This window comes from Onychostoma macrolepis, chromosome 11 (genome assembly GCF_012432095.1).
Source record: "Onychostoma macrolepis isolate SWU-2019 chromosome 11, ASM1243209v1, whole genome shotgun sequence".
NCBI lineage: Eukaryota > Metazoa > Chordata > Actinopteri > Cypriniformes > Cyprinidae > Onychostoma > Onychostoma macrolepis.
In genome coordinates, this window is record NC_081165.1 from 3,428,478 (window position 1) to 3,442,059 (window position 13,582).

Sequence of the window (13,582 nt, forward strand, 5' to 3'; positions counted from 1 at the left end):
AAGCAGGTTTAAATATTCTAATGTGATTGTGATTTCAAAGGTTTAATAGACATTGTGGAATCATCATCATTTTGGAATACGGTCGTGTGTGTTTGAATGGAGATTGTGATCTTTTAATGATTAATCGTGCATACATATGAGCCTATAGCCTGTGTATTTTTTGTATGTCATATTTGTACCAGACCTCAATATTCCCAGGCCTGGGTGGCCCCCCGGCGTCCGTGATCCACGGCCTTGCCGATAGATTAGACTTTATAGCTGCAGTCAGTGGATAAGTTGGTGAGAAAGCACTAGGTAAAATAATTCATATTCACAGAAGCAAATTTAGTATATGAAATTAAATGTGTTTGTTATTTAGAATGAATTCAAGCAGCATAAATGTCAAGACTGTGAGCCTGTGCTTATGTTTTACTGTATGCTACACACTACTACACCATATTTTAGATTTTTGGACATTTAACAGTTGTGCAGTATTATTTACATTATATGAATCATATGTTATATTATCATAAAACAAAGAAAGGTTGGTTTACTTTGCATCGGAGCATTAAAAGTGGTAGCCTGTTCAAAACATGCATTTATATGCTATTTGTCAATATTGTTACATTACTTAATATTATTTGTCACTAATACAAATCTAATGATAACGGCGCTATTAAAACAGCATGAATTCCTACATACCAATTTAGCTAAAATTATTGACCTAAAAAGGTGTCACGTAGGGTTGTAGGAGAAACAGGACTGGAGAATCAGAATGAGTTTCAAACAGAACACTTTAATAATCCACTCAGGAGACAGAGACAACACACTTAATCATAACAGAGATCGGACAAAGATAGAGGGAGAACTGAGGACTTATAAACCTGAACCAAACAAAGGGAACTAATGAGATAATTAATAAACACAGATGGAACCGAATGAACTAATCAGGGAACAGGAAACTTGACCGAAAATGGACAAACAGGAAACAAAACGGGAACATACATGTGTTACAATCAAAGCTCCCGCACCACTCCCTCTCCGCCACCAGAAGGAACCATCCCCTGCATATTAACTCCCATTCGGACTCAGTTTCCCATCATCCCTCATATCTGGGCCTGATTACCTTGCCACACCTGCACCTCATTCACACACCCATACTTAAGCAGCATACTTCCATGCACTCATTGCGAAGTCTTGATTTGCCCCGGCTGTCACTTCTGAGCGTTTCTACCCGTGTTTGGTTTACTGTTATTACCTCTGCCTTGATTCTTGACTCCGTTCTCCCTCTCTGGTTGCCCTGATTTGGACTGTTTCTCTGGACTCTGATTGTAAGCCGCCTGCCTTGATTATTCTGCCTGTTCTCCCGACCACGTCTCTGCCTTGCCTACTCTGTTTCCATTGCTGGTCAATTACCCTGGGCTGTCTGACCATTCTAATAAAGAAAGCTGCAAATGGATCCCGATCTGTCTGATGATTCCCAACAGAAGACTTTGCCAAACAGCGATCCAGCAGCATTGACACAGCTGACAACTGAACTCACGGCTCAAGCCTCGCAACTCGCTCTGCACCAACATCAGTTGCATCGACTCACCACACTCACTGATGAGCTTCTTGCAGCGTTACAAGGTCTGTGCATGGCTCAAGCACAAGCCGCTGCCAACCCGCCACCCGTTCCAAACAACCCTCCGGCCATGCAAGCTCCCTCTGTCAATCCACGACTCGCCCTTCCTGAGAAATTTGACGGTGACACCACTAAATGCAAAGGCTTCCTGTTGCAATGCTCGCTCTTCGTCAGCCAACAACCTTCACTTTACCCCACTGAATCCAGTCGCATCGCCTTTGTGTCTTCGTTACTCACCGGCAAAGCTCTGGACTGGGCTACTGCGGTATGGAGGACCGATGGTTCAACCTTCCCTACCTTTGACTCATTCCTCCAACACTTCAAGGAGGTGTTTCAACATCCAGCTGAGAAAGGAGACGCGGGTGAGCAGCTTCTAACCCTTTCACAGGGCAGGAAAACTGCGGCTGAGTATGCCCTGTCATTTCGCACTCTGACGGCGCAAACTACGTGGGTAGAGGATACCCTGAAACTGCTGTTTCGGAAAGGCCTGAACACTGAATTGCAATCTGAGCTGGTGTCGAGTCGAGACGAAGGGAGGACCCTGAGTCAATTCATTGAATTTTCCATCCACATAGACAATTTGATTCGTTCTCGACGCACCGTACAATCTGCGCCTCGCTCACCACCCAAAATTCACAATGCTGTTGAACCTATGCAACTAGGGTTCACTCACCTCACTCCCGAGGAGAGGGAACGCCGCACTCTGAACAGATTCAATTCTATGTTATACAGTCACCTAACCATCCGTTGATTCTCGGTCTTCCCTGGCTTCGAACCCACGATCCACAAGTATCCTGGAGGGAGGGACAGATTACAGAATGGGGACCAGCGTGTCAAGAACTTTGTCTGTCCAAAATCACCAGACAACCCAACACAACCACGACTCCCCTCGCCGACACTTTCAACTTACCTCCTGAGTACGCAGATCTCATAGAAGTCTTCAGCAAAAGGAAAGCCTCCCAGCTCCCCGCTCACCGCTCAGTCGATTGCGCAATCGATCTCCTGCCTGGCACTATTCCACCCAAGGGAAGGATTTTCCCTCTGTCCCAACCAGAATCAGAGTCCATGAAGACCTACATACAGGAGGAATTAGCCAAGGGATTCATCAGACCGTCCACCTCTCCTGCATCCGCCGGGTTCTTCTTTGTGAAGAAGGACGGGGGCCTAAGACCATGCATTGACTATCGAGGTTTGAATGAAATCACTGTGAAATTCCGTTACCCACTACCACTCGTCCCTTCGGCCCTCGAACAACTGCGGCAGGCAAAATACTACACCAAGCTCGACCTACGGAATGCCTACAATCTGATTCGCATCCGTGAAGGGGACGAGTGGAAAACAGCCTTCTCTACCACTAGTGGGCACTATGAGTACTTGGTTATGCCCTTCGGGCTCGCTAACAGTCCCTCAGTCTTCCATGCTTTCATGAATGACATCTTCCGTGACATGTTAGACAGATGGGTAATCGTATATATTGACGACATACTGATTTACTCAGACACCCAAGAGGAACACGTACGACACGTCCGATCAGTTCTCAAGCGATTACTACAACACCAGCTTTATGTAAAGGCAGAGAAATGTGAGTTCCACCAGACCAACACCTCTTTCCTCGGTTATGTAATCAGTCAAGACGGGGTCGCTATGGATGATAAAAAGGTCCAGGCAGTACTCGACTGGCCACAGCCTCAGACGGTAAAAGAATTACAACGCTTCCTGGGGTTTGCTAACTTCTACCGACGCTTCATCAGAAACTTCAGCTCCATTGCTTCTCCGCTCACCGCTATGACCAAACGCAACACCTCTCGCCTGATATGGACACCCGAGGCCCTCCAATCGTTTAAAGAACTAAAGACTCGCTTTACCTCCGCACCCATCCTTCGACACCCTGACCCAGAACGCCAATTCACCGTTGAGGTCGACGCATCAAATACGGGGGTGGGAGCCGTATTATCCCAACGCCATGGTGAGCCCGCTAAATTATACCCTTGTGCCTTCTTTTCCTGCAAACTCTCTCCTGCTGAACGGAATTATGATGTGGGCAATCGCGAACTACTGGCCATGAAACTAGCATTGGAGGAGTGGCGGCATTGGCTGGAGGGGACTGCACTCCCATTTCTCGTTCTCACCGATCACAAAAACCTCGAATACCTGCGCTCAGCCAAACGTTTAAATCCCAGGCAGGCCCGATGGGCACTGTTCTTCACACGTTTCCACTTCAAAGTAACCTATCGACCTGGCACCAAGAATACCAAAGCCGATGCACTCTCCCGTCAAGCTGAAGGTGGAGATCTCTCAGGCCCCCTCGAGAATATCATTCCCGAAAAAATTCTACTAGCTCCCATTCAGTGGGATATAATGACCGAGATCAGCCACGCAAATCAACAGATTCAACCTCCTCCAGAATGTCCTGTCGACCGTGTATTCGTTTCAGAACCCTTCCGTCAGCAACTGCTCACTCAAGTTCACACAAACCCCAGTTCAGGACACCCTGGGATCTCGGCTACGGAACAACTCCTGCGGAATCGCTTCTGGTGGCCCACGCTTTTGACTGATACAGCCAATTACATTCACAATTGCGATATCTGCAACACCACTAAATCACTCAGACAACTTCCAGCCGGCCTGTTGTAGCCATTGCCCACGCCCCTGGTCTCATGTTGCCATTGACTTCATCACGGATCTCCCAACTCCCACGGTAACACCACCATTCTCACCATTGTGGATCGATTTTCCAAAGCCTGCCGCCTCATACCATTGCCTAAACTGCCTCTCTCTTGAGACAGCTGAATTACTGTGCAACCAGGTGTTTCGCTATTACGGTCTGCCCGACGACATTGTCTCCGATCAAGGCCCTCAATTCACCTCAAGGGTATGGTCAAGTTTCTTTAAAAATCTAAATGTTAATATCAGTCTCACTTCAGGCTACCATCCACAATCTAACGGTCAAACCGAGCGTCTCAACCAAGAGGTCATTCGCTTCCTTCGCTCCTACTGCCAACAGCAACAGACAGAGTGGAGTCGATATTTGATGTGGGCAGAATACGCTCAAAACTCCCTGACCAAACCAGCCACAGGCATGACCCCTTTCAAATGTGTCCTCTGATTCCAACCACCAATGTTCCCCTGGTCAGGAGAACCCACCGAGTTGCCTTCGGTTACGGAATGGCTTCAACGCAGTGAGGAGGTCTGGGACCGAGCTCACACCCATCTGCTACGGGCTGTTAGGCGCCAGGAACTTCAGGCCAACCGACATCGACGATCAGGTCCCATCTACCAGCAGGGGCAATGGGTTTGGCTCTCGACCCGGGATCTTCTCCTACTTCCATGCAAGAAACTCAGTCCCAGGTATGTTGGGCCCTTCAAGATTTCCAGACAAATTACCCCTGTATCATTTCGGTTAGAGCTACCTTCTAATTACCGCATTTCTCCCACTTTTCAGGTATCTCTGCTGAAACCCGCTGGTGGTCCGAGAGGGGTACCGGAGGAGGGAGCTGAGCCGCAGACTCCCCCGCCCATTCTGGTCGACGGCGAGGAGGCGTATCGAGTGCATGAACTGATAGACTCCAGACGCCGGGGCGGCGCACTACAGTATCTAGTCGACTGGGAGGGGTTCAGTCCAGAGGAGCGATCATGGGTTAACTCAGGCGACATCCTAGACCCCACTCTCACAGAGGAATTCCACCGACTGCACCAGGAGAAGCCGGCCCCTCGACCTCGCGGAAGACCCCGGCGTCGTCTGCCTCCTTGTGTCAGGAGCCGCTCGCAGGGGGAGGGCTCTGTTACAATCGAAGCTCCCGCACCACTCCCTCTCCGCCACCAGAGGGAACCATCCCCTGAATATTAACTCCCATTCGGACTCAGTTTCCCATCATCCCTCATACCTGGGCCTGATTACCTGCACCTCATTCACACACCCATACTTAAGCAGCACACTTCCATGCACTCATTGCGAAGTCTTGATTTGCCCCGGCTGTCACTTCTGAGCGTTTCTACCCGTGTTTGATGTACTGTTATTACCTCTGCCTTGATTCTCGACTCTGTTCTCCCTCTCTGGTTGCCCTGATTTGGACTGTTTCTCTGGACTCTGATTGTAAGCCGCCTGCCTTGATTTATTCTGCCTGTTCTCCCGACCACGTCTCTGCCTTGCCTACTCTGTTTCCATTGCTGGTCAATTACCCTGTGCTGTGTGTGAAATGGTAAAAAAACATAGGTTAGAAAATTATGCTTTGGTTGCATTAGGATGAGTTGAGTAACTGAAGCAATCTTCTTTTTACAACCTGAATTCCGGAAATGGGATCTTTTTTTAAATTTGAATAAAATGAAAACTAAAAGACTTTCAAATTACATTAGCCAATATTTTATTCACAATAGAACATAGATAACATAACAAATTAGTTTAAACTGAGAAATGTTATGCACAAAATTAGCTCATTTCAAATTTGATGCCTGCTACAGGTCTCAAAATAGTTGGGAAGGGGCATGTTTACCATGGTGTCGCATCTCCTCTTCTTTTCAAAGTTTGAATACATCTGGGCATTGGTATTATGAGTTTCTGGAGTTTTGGTGTTGGAATTTGGTCCCATTCTTGCCTGATATAGTTTTCCAGCTGCTGAAGAATTCGTGGTAATCTTTGACTTATTTTTCATGTAATAATGCGGCAAATGTTCTCTATAGGTGAAAGATCTGGACTGCAGGCAGGCCAATTCAGCACCCGGACTCTTCTACTATGAAGCCATGCTGTTGTAATAGCTGCAGTATGTGAATTTGCATTGTCCTGCTGAAATACACGTTGTCTGGAGGGGAGCATATGTTGCTCTAAAACCTTTATATGCACTTATGCACCCCTATACCATCAGAGATGCTGGCTTTTGAACTGAACGCTGATGACACGCTGGAAGGTCTCCCTCCTCTTTAGCCCGGAGGACATGGTGTCCGTGATTTCCAACAAGAATGTCACATTTGGACTTGTCTGACCATAGAACACTTTTCCACTTTGAAACAGTCCATTTTAAATGAGCCTTGGCCCACAGGACACGACGGCACTTCTGGACCATGTTCACATATGGCTTCCTTTTTGCATGATACAGCTTTAGTTGGCATCTGCAGCTGGCACGGCAGATTGTGTTTACCGACAGTGGTTTCTGGAAGTATTCCTGGGCTCATTTATTAATGTCAATGACAGAATCATGCCGATGAGTGTTGCAGTGTTGTCTGAGGGCCCGAAGACCACGGGCATCCAACAAAGGTCTTTGGCCTTGTCCCTTATGCACAGAGATTTCTCCAGTTTCTCTGAATCTTTTGATGATGCTATGCACTGTAGATCATGAGATTTGCAAAGCCATTTCAATTTGACATTGAGGAACGTTGTTTTTAAAGCATTCCACCCATTTCACGCACTCTTTCACAGATTGGAGAGCCTCTGCCTATCTTTACTTCTGAGAGACTCTGCCTCTCTAAGACATCCCTTCTATAGCTAATCATGTTACAGACCTGATGTCAATTAACTTAATTAGTTGCTAGATTTTCTCCCAGCTGAATCTTTTTACAATTTCTTGTTTTGTTTCAGCCCTTTGTTGCCCCCATGCCAACTTTTTTGAGACCTGTAGCAGGCATTACATTTGAAATGAGCTCATTTAGCTGATAAAAGTGTAAAATTTCTCAGTTTAAACATTTGTTATCTATGTTCTATATTGAATAAAATATTGGCTCATGTGATTTGAAAATCTTTTAGTTTTCATTTTATTAAAATTTTAAAAAATTTAAAATTTAAAACACTTCCCAACACTTCCGGAATTCGGGTTGTATTAACAAACTCAAAATGAACAGTATATTCAGGAATCAAAATAGCTTTTAATGCAAACAGAACAACCAAAACACATAAATGAGAATGCACAACCATGGATATAAACAGAGGTCTATATAAACACACTGGAGAACTTTAGAAGGAAGCAAGATAACGAACAATTTTGTTATATTTTGATATTTAGTTTTTTTTTTGCGTACACAAAACGTTTTCTCGTCGCATCATAAAATTCAGATTGCACATCTGATGGCAGATGGACTTTTTTCATACTTTTATGGACCTTGACAGTGCAATTTACTATGCAGTCAATGGGACAGTCACAAGCCTCCCGGTTTTCATCTAAAATATCTTAAATTGTGTTCCGAAGACGAACAAAACTTTTACGGGTTTGGAACGACATGGGGGTAGGTGACAAAATGACAAAATTAATGACAAAATTTTCATTTTGGGGTGGAGTATACCTTTAACACTGACAATGTCACTCAGTTACTGTCTGTAAACTCCTTCAGAAAACAGTGTGGCACAACTGAGTTTTAAAGTCCCTTAACTAGCAATGTTGTGGCGTTAGCTCGAAAAAAAAAAAAAAAACAAGTTTTATGATACATTTCTATTCTGTGTTTCTATCCTTCCCCCAATTTCCCTGTCTCTCGCTATCTTTCTCTGTCTTTCTCAAGGACAAAACCAGTGCCAGCTGACAGTGGAGGGAATTTGTTTGCTGGAGGGCCTCATATAAGTCTGGCAGTGTATGACAGGCACTGTGTGAGACAACACTGTCTTACTGTTATTAAGAAAACTGTCTTTTGCTGTCCATGACAGGATCTCCGCTTGGCATCAAAGCACATGTCAATCATGACCACATATCTGCAACTCTCTGAAATGACTCTATTCTTTGTTAACTTTTTTCTGCCATACTGTTCAGACTATTCAAGTTTTTAATGTCATATTTAGTCCATGTGAATCTTCAGTGGAATCTGTCCAGCCTGATCTTATTGTTGTACGTATAAAAAAGGACACATTAGTGTGTTTGGAGAGACAAATAGAATGTATAGCAAATATGTGTGTGTGTGTGTGTGTGTGTAGGGATGTGTGCCGAAGCCCAGTATTAAATGGGCCCTGGGCTAAATTATTTAAGACCGGTTTATTGATAAGCTCTGAGGTTAACGGTTCTGCTGTCGGTCCTGGAGAAATTAAGAAAATACACATATATTTATAGACATTTTCTTGCAAATTCTATCATGCCAGAGTCGCCAGCTGTTTCTATATGGAATAATATTAGAACATTTGTCTATTTTGCATTTTTGCTATTCACAATTCAGAAGAGAGATCACGCTCACGCGGAGGAGCTGCAGAGCGGATATGAAAGCCCTGTTTAATTGTGATGACAGAAGAGAGAACTAAATATTCAAATGTCTGCTTACACTTTAGGCCTGAAGCTGTGATATTAAGACAATTTTATTGTTGATTTCAATGTTGGCTTCCAAGGATCATAAAAAAGATGATATGAGTTAAAACTATTAAAAACTAGCCGTGTTTTTTCTAGCGCAACTTCATTCCCTTCACAGCAGCGCATGTTCATTCCTCCCTAAATCCCAAACTTAATGTCAGGATCAGCGTAATTGTGATTGTTGTAAAAGGCAGTCTTTACTGTTGCTAAATTGCGGGACAATTTTGATAAAATTTTGAAAGCACAATCTGCACAAGAGGCACTGTTTCCCAGGCTGAATTATGTGTGCGCTCCAAAATGGGCAAGAAGATTACACTTTGGGCTCGAATGTTGAATGTTGGAAATCAAATTAGGGATTTAGTTAATAGTGAATGTGTTCCCTATTCTAAAGTGTTACCGAAATCACCCACATGCCAACAAACCAACGAGAACCTCAACATCTTTTTGAGGTGGCACAGTTTTAATGGGTGTGGGATTTAACAGTTAAGTTTATACATTTTCTGGTCACACTGTATTTTAAGGTCCAATTCTCACTATTAACAAACCATTAAGTATGACTTTTGCATTAAATAAACTCCTAATTTGCTGCTTATTAATAGTTAGTAAGGTGGTTGTTAAGTTTAGGTATTGGGCAGGATTAGGGATGTGGAATATGGCCATGCAAAATATGTGCTTTATAAGTACTAATAAACAGTACTAATATGTTGTTAATAGGCATGCTAATAAGCAACTAGTTAATAGTGAGAATTGATCCCTATACTAAAGTGTTAACAATTTTCGTATTGATTGAATGTGCCACTGCAGGTAACTGAGCCAAAAATAAAGCTACAATAAAAAATAAATAGTTATGTAGTTGTATTGAAATGGTTGACTGTGGTTGAAGGTGAAATGTGTAATTTGCATTTTAGTGGGACCAAATGGAAGTGCAAGAATAATGATTTCAAACTGTTTTTAAACAGGTTTCCAAATTTCTCCCCCAACTGCCACTGGTCAGCCAAACAGGGTTTAAACATTTGACCAGGTAAGTTTGAGTTTAATTTTAACTCTGTATTTTCTTTACCATGAAGATGAATATGATTTTACAAAATTCTACAGCCATAGTGTACAATAGCAGACAGAGTCAGAGTGCTTCAGGAGAAGTTATGTTTTCAGTCACAAATCACATACGGATAGTGGAACCAATAAACTGTGAGCACAGTCACATATCTCTGAAGCCAACTTCACCTGTATCTCTCGCTTTAAATTAAAGTGTGCTTCAGCTGTGCTTCAAATGAATGTTAGAATTTTTAAAATTGAATTTAATCTGCAAATATATATTATTGTAATTATAATAAAGTTAGTATCATCATCATCATCATCATCAGTGAAAATTTCATTGCATTCCCTAGTCTGATACCCACTCTATCGAGACACCCCTCGCTGCAGACTGTAGCGCGGTGACGTCAGGTATCTACGTCACGTATATGTTTACCACGCATGCGCAAAGTGACGTATGGTATGTCTATGACACGCATGCGCATTGCGTGTGTAATTTGCATTACGTGGTGACGGTAAGTGTTTTCGCGTCGTGCGTGACGTAACACGTCATAAAAACGCATGCGCATACTTAACAGAATACTCTAATAAAATGTAAAAGTATTAAAGTTTTTCTCTGTCACTTTGGTGCATTTCTCGAATCATCCTTACTATTTGCAAAACAGTAAGTGCATTTCTCAAAACAACTCGTACAAATAGCAAAACACCATGGATTACCTGCAAAAGCCAGTCTCTTGCTCAAAATACTTAGTTCATCTCTCAAAAATAAATATCTGTGTCAATGAACATGTCAGTGCCATCAGAATGACAAGTCCTTGTGTCATTGTGTACGGACAAGACAGTCAAATTGCTTAGTCATGTTGTCAATATAACAGTGTTCTCTGGAGCGATGTTCTGATGTAAACTATTGCAACAGTTTGGATGACAGTTACTTTATTGAAATGCAGTATGCTGCACTTTTCATGTATGCCATATATCCATTTCAAACGTACAAATTTACACTACTGTATGTGGGATATTGATTGAAAGACTGGATTGGATACAGTTTACTAGTGATCTGACAAAAAAAACAACAACAAAAAAAAAATACATTACAACATCATTGTGATATAGAAAAGAGAAAGAAATATGGGCACAAAGGTGATTTTTTTTTTTGAAAGTCCATTGTCAGAATTTGTAACTCTAGTGTTGTCCTCTGTCTATATATGCTTTCCAATTGAAGGTTCATGAGATGTATCTTTGAGCTATTTCAGATAACTGGTTTATCATTGGTTGATCTGCATTCTCTTCATTAGTGAAAGTCAAGATTCACTTTCACAGTTCATGGCAAATTTACAAAAAGTCTAATAGAAATGTGTAGAACATATGCTTGACCGTTTATGACAACTAGATCAACCATTTTACATTTAATGACTTATACGATGAACTAATGACTTGAGGTTTTGAGGGGTAAGACTATAGCACAGAGAACTATATAATACATTTTGAGCAACATGACAATAGCAACTGATAATGTAGGAAATCGCAGACAAATGTACATAATAAATTGCATAAATGTACCAAAGCAATCGCAACTTGTTCAAAAGAATGAGAAACTGCTTTTATGATGTGCACAAGTGACTAGATGATGTGGAGGTTGAACAAGTAGTTTTGAGAATTTCATTTCTGATTCGAGAAATGCACCAAAGCGACTGAGAAAAACTGTAAGAACGCTAAGGTGAAAAAAAAAATAAAACAATACAATTTAATACAGCACATATCCATGATTTTAACCTTGTCTCATCTCAGGTAAAATGATACGGAATTACAGAGTTTATTCTGTAATATCTGTGTTGCATTTTATTTACAATTTATTAACATTCTGTTGCACTTTAAAACAGTCAGAAAAGATGAGTAGGGGAAAAACTTTCAGTGGCCTCCACCTGTAAAACCATTCCTGTTTTGGGGGTCGTCTCATTGTTGCCCATCTAGTGCACCTGTTGTTAAATATCAAACATGTTTGATATTTACGATTTGATTTCGGCGATGCTGCATCTCGATCGGGAGCAGATCAATAATCGTAATGACAGCACACAATAGAGGATTTTTGGACAAAAAATTGCTTGGCGATTTGCCCCCCCCCCCGATCGTTCGGGGGTGCAAATCGGGCTTAAAATCGGCCTTACAATCCTCTAGTGTGCGGCCAGCCTTAACTGACCAGATCAATATTCCAGGAGTTTAATTGACTTGATGCTATACTCTGATATTGCTCTGTCTGTATCGGCTGCTGATTTAAGCTGTCAACATAAATACGAAAAATAAAAGGTATCATAAGGGTGGATTAATTTCAAGTCTCACATGCCCAGTGTTCTTTACAATCATAGCAGTTTGAAAGGAGAGAGTTTTCTACAGAGTGTAGTAAGACCTGCCAATCAGGGATGACAGGGCTATGCCACTCTAAGGACAATATTTAGTCACCCAAGCAAGGAAATTAACAGTGATAGAACAAAACTCCTAAAATAAAATATGACCTCCACTATGAGTGCATCATAAATAGACCATTGGACATACTACAGTTATTCACACTGTGAATGTTACCTTATGGAACACTGGGAAATTTCTCAAGGAATGCTTTATTTCTAGAACAGTTTAAATGTTTAGTTTGAACTTATAAACCTTTTAAGACGGACCTACCACAAGTTCTTAAAACAAAACTCTTAAAGTATAGAATAGCTCACCTATCATGAAAATTCTGTCATCATTTTGTCACCTTCATGTCATTCCAAGTACATATATACACATTTCTTGTGAACACAGGTTAACGCTTTCTGAAGCAATGGAAGTAATATTTGCCATGACTTTTTTTCCTGATAATTTCTAATAATTGGAATCAGACTGTCAAGAATTAAAATGTTTATACACAAAATAGTAAGCTATTAAAAATGGAAAATTATAATTTTGTTTCCAAGATGATAACTGGACACCACACACTGACTTAAAAAAACAAACAAACAAACAAAAAAAAAACTAAAATATAATAAAATACCTAACTACATAATACTACTATTGTTAGAAATTGTAACAAAATTAAAATAGAAATATAAACTTTTGAACTGCGGGTTTCGTCTGGTCAGAGGAGAACTGGCCCCCCGACTGAGCCTGGTTTCTCCCAAGGTTTTTTTTTCTCCATTCTGTCACAGAGGGAGTTTTGGTTCCTTGCCGCTGTCGCCTCTGGCTTGCTCAGTTGGGGACACTTAATTTCTAGCGATTATCGCCGATTTGATTGCACAGATACTATTTAAACTAAACTGAGCTAGACAATGACATCTCTGAATTCAATAATGAAATGCCTTTTACTGAAAATTGAAAATTGAGTGTTTAATCTTATTATACATTACTGATACTCTATCCTCCAATTTGATACTGTTAAGTGCTTTGACACAATCTGTATTGTAAAAGCGCTATATAAATAAAGGTGACGACTTAAATATGCAACAAAGTGAGGACATGACAACGTTATTAATAGCATTTTAATAGGTGTGTTTTACCATATGTAGGCCTGCGCAGAGATAAATGTTGTTCTTGTAGACATACATAAAGCAGAATAATGTGTACTGTATTTCGTACTATAGAAAATATATTATGCAACACACATTGTTTAATGTGCAGTATGTAATAAGCAGTACATTAGTATACCATTTTGAACATAGCCACC

The 13,582-nt window shown here is 41.6% G+C and overlaps 1 protein-coding gene across 15 annotated transcripts in view; it reads left to right on the top strand.

Annotated features, from left to right (window-relative positions):
• The window catches only part of LOC131549370 (band 4.1-like protein 1), a 303,307-nt gene that overhangs the window by 24,993 nt on the left and 264,732 nt on the right, over positions 1–13,582 (top strand). For 14 of the 15 annotated variants that reach the window (XM_058791485.1, XM_058791490.1, XM_058791497.1 and 11 more), the window contains exon 2: positions 9,813–9,874. The exons of the other annotated variant lie outside the window; for it this stretch is intronic. The gene's annotated coding sequence lies outside the window, so the exon portion shown is untranslated. The remainder of the gene's footprint in view (positions 1–9,812; positions 9,875–13,582) is intronic. 15 annotated transcript variants of the gene reach the window in all.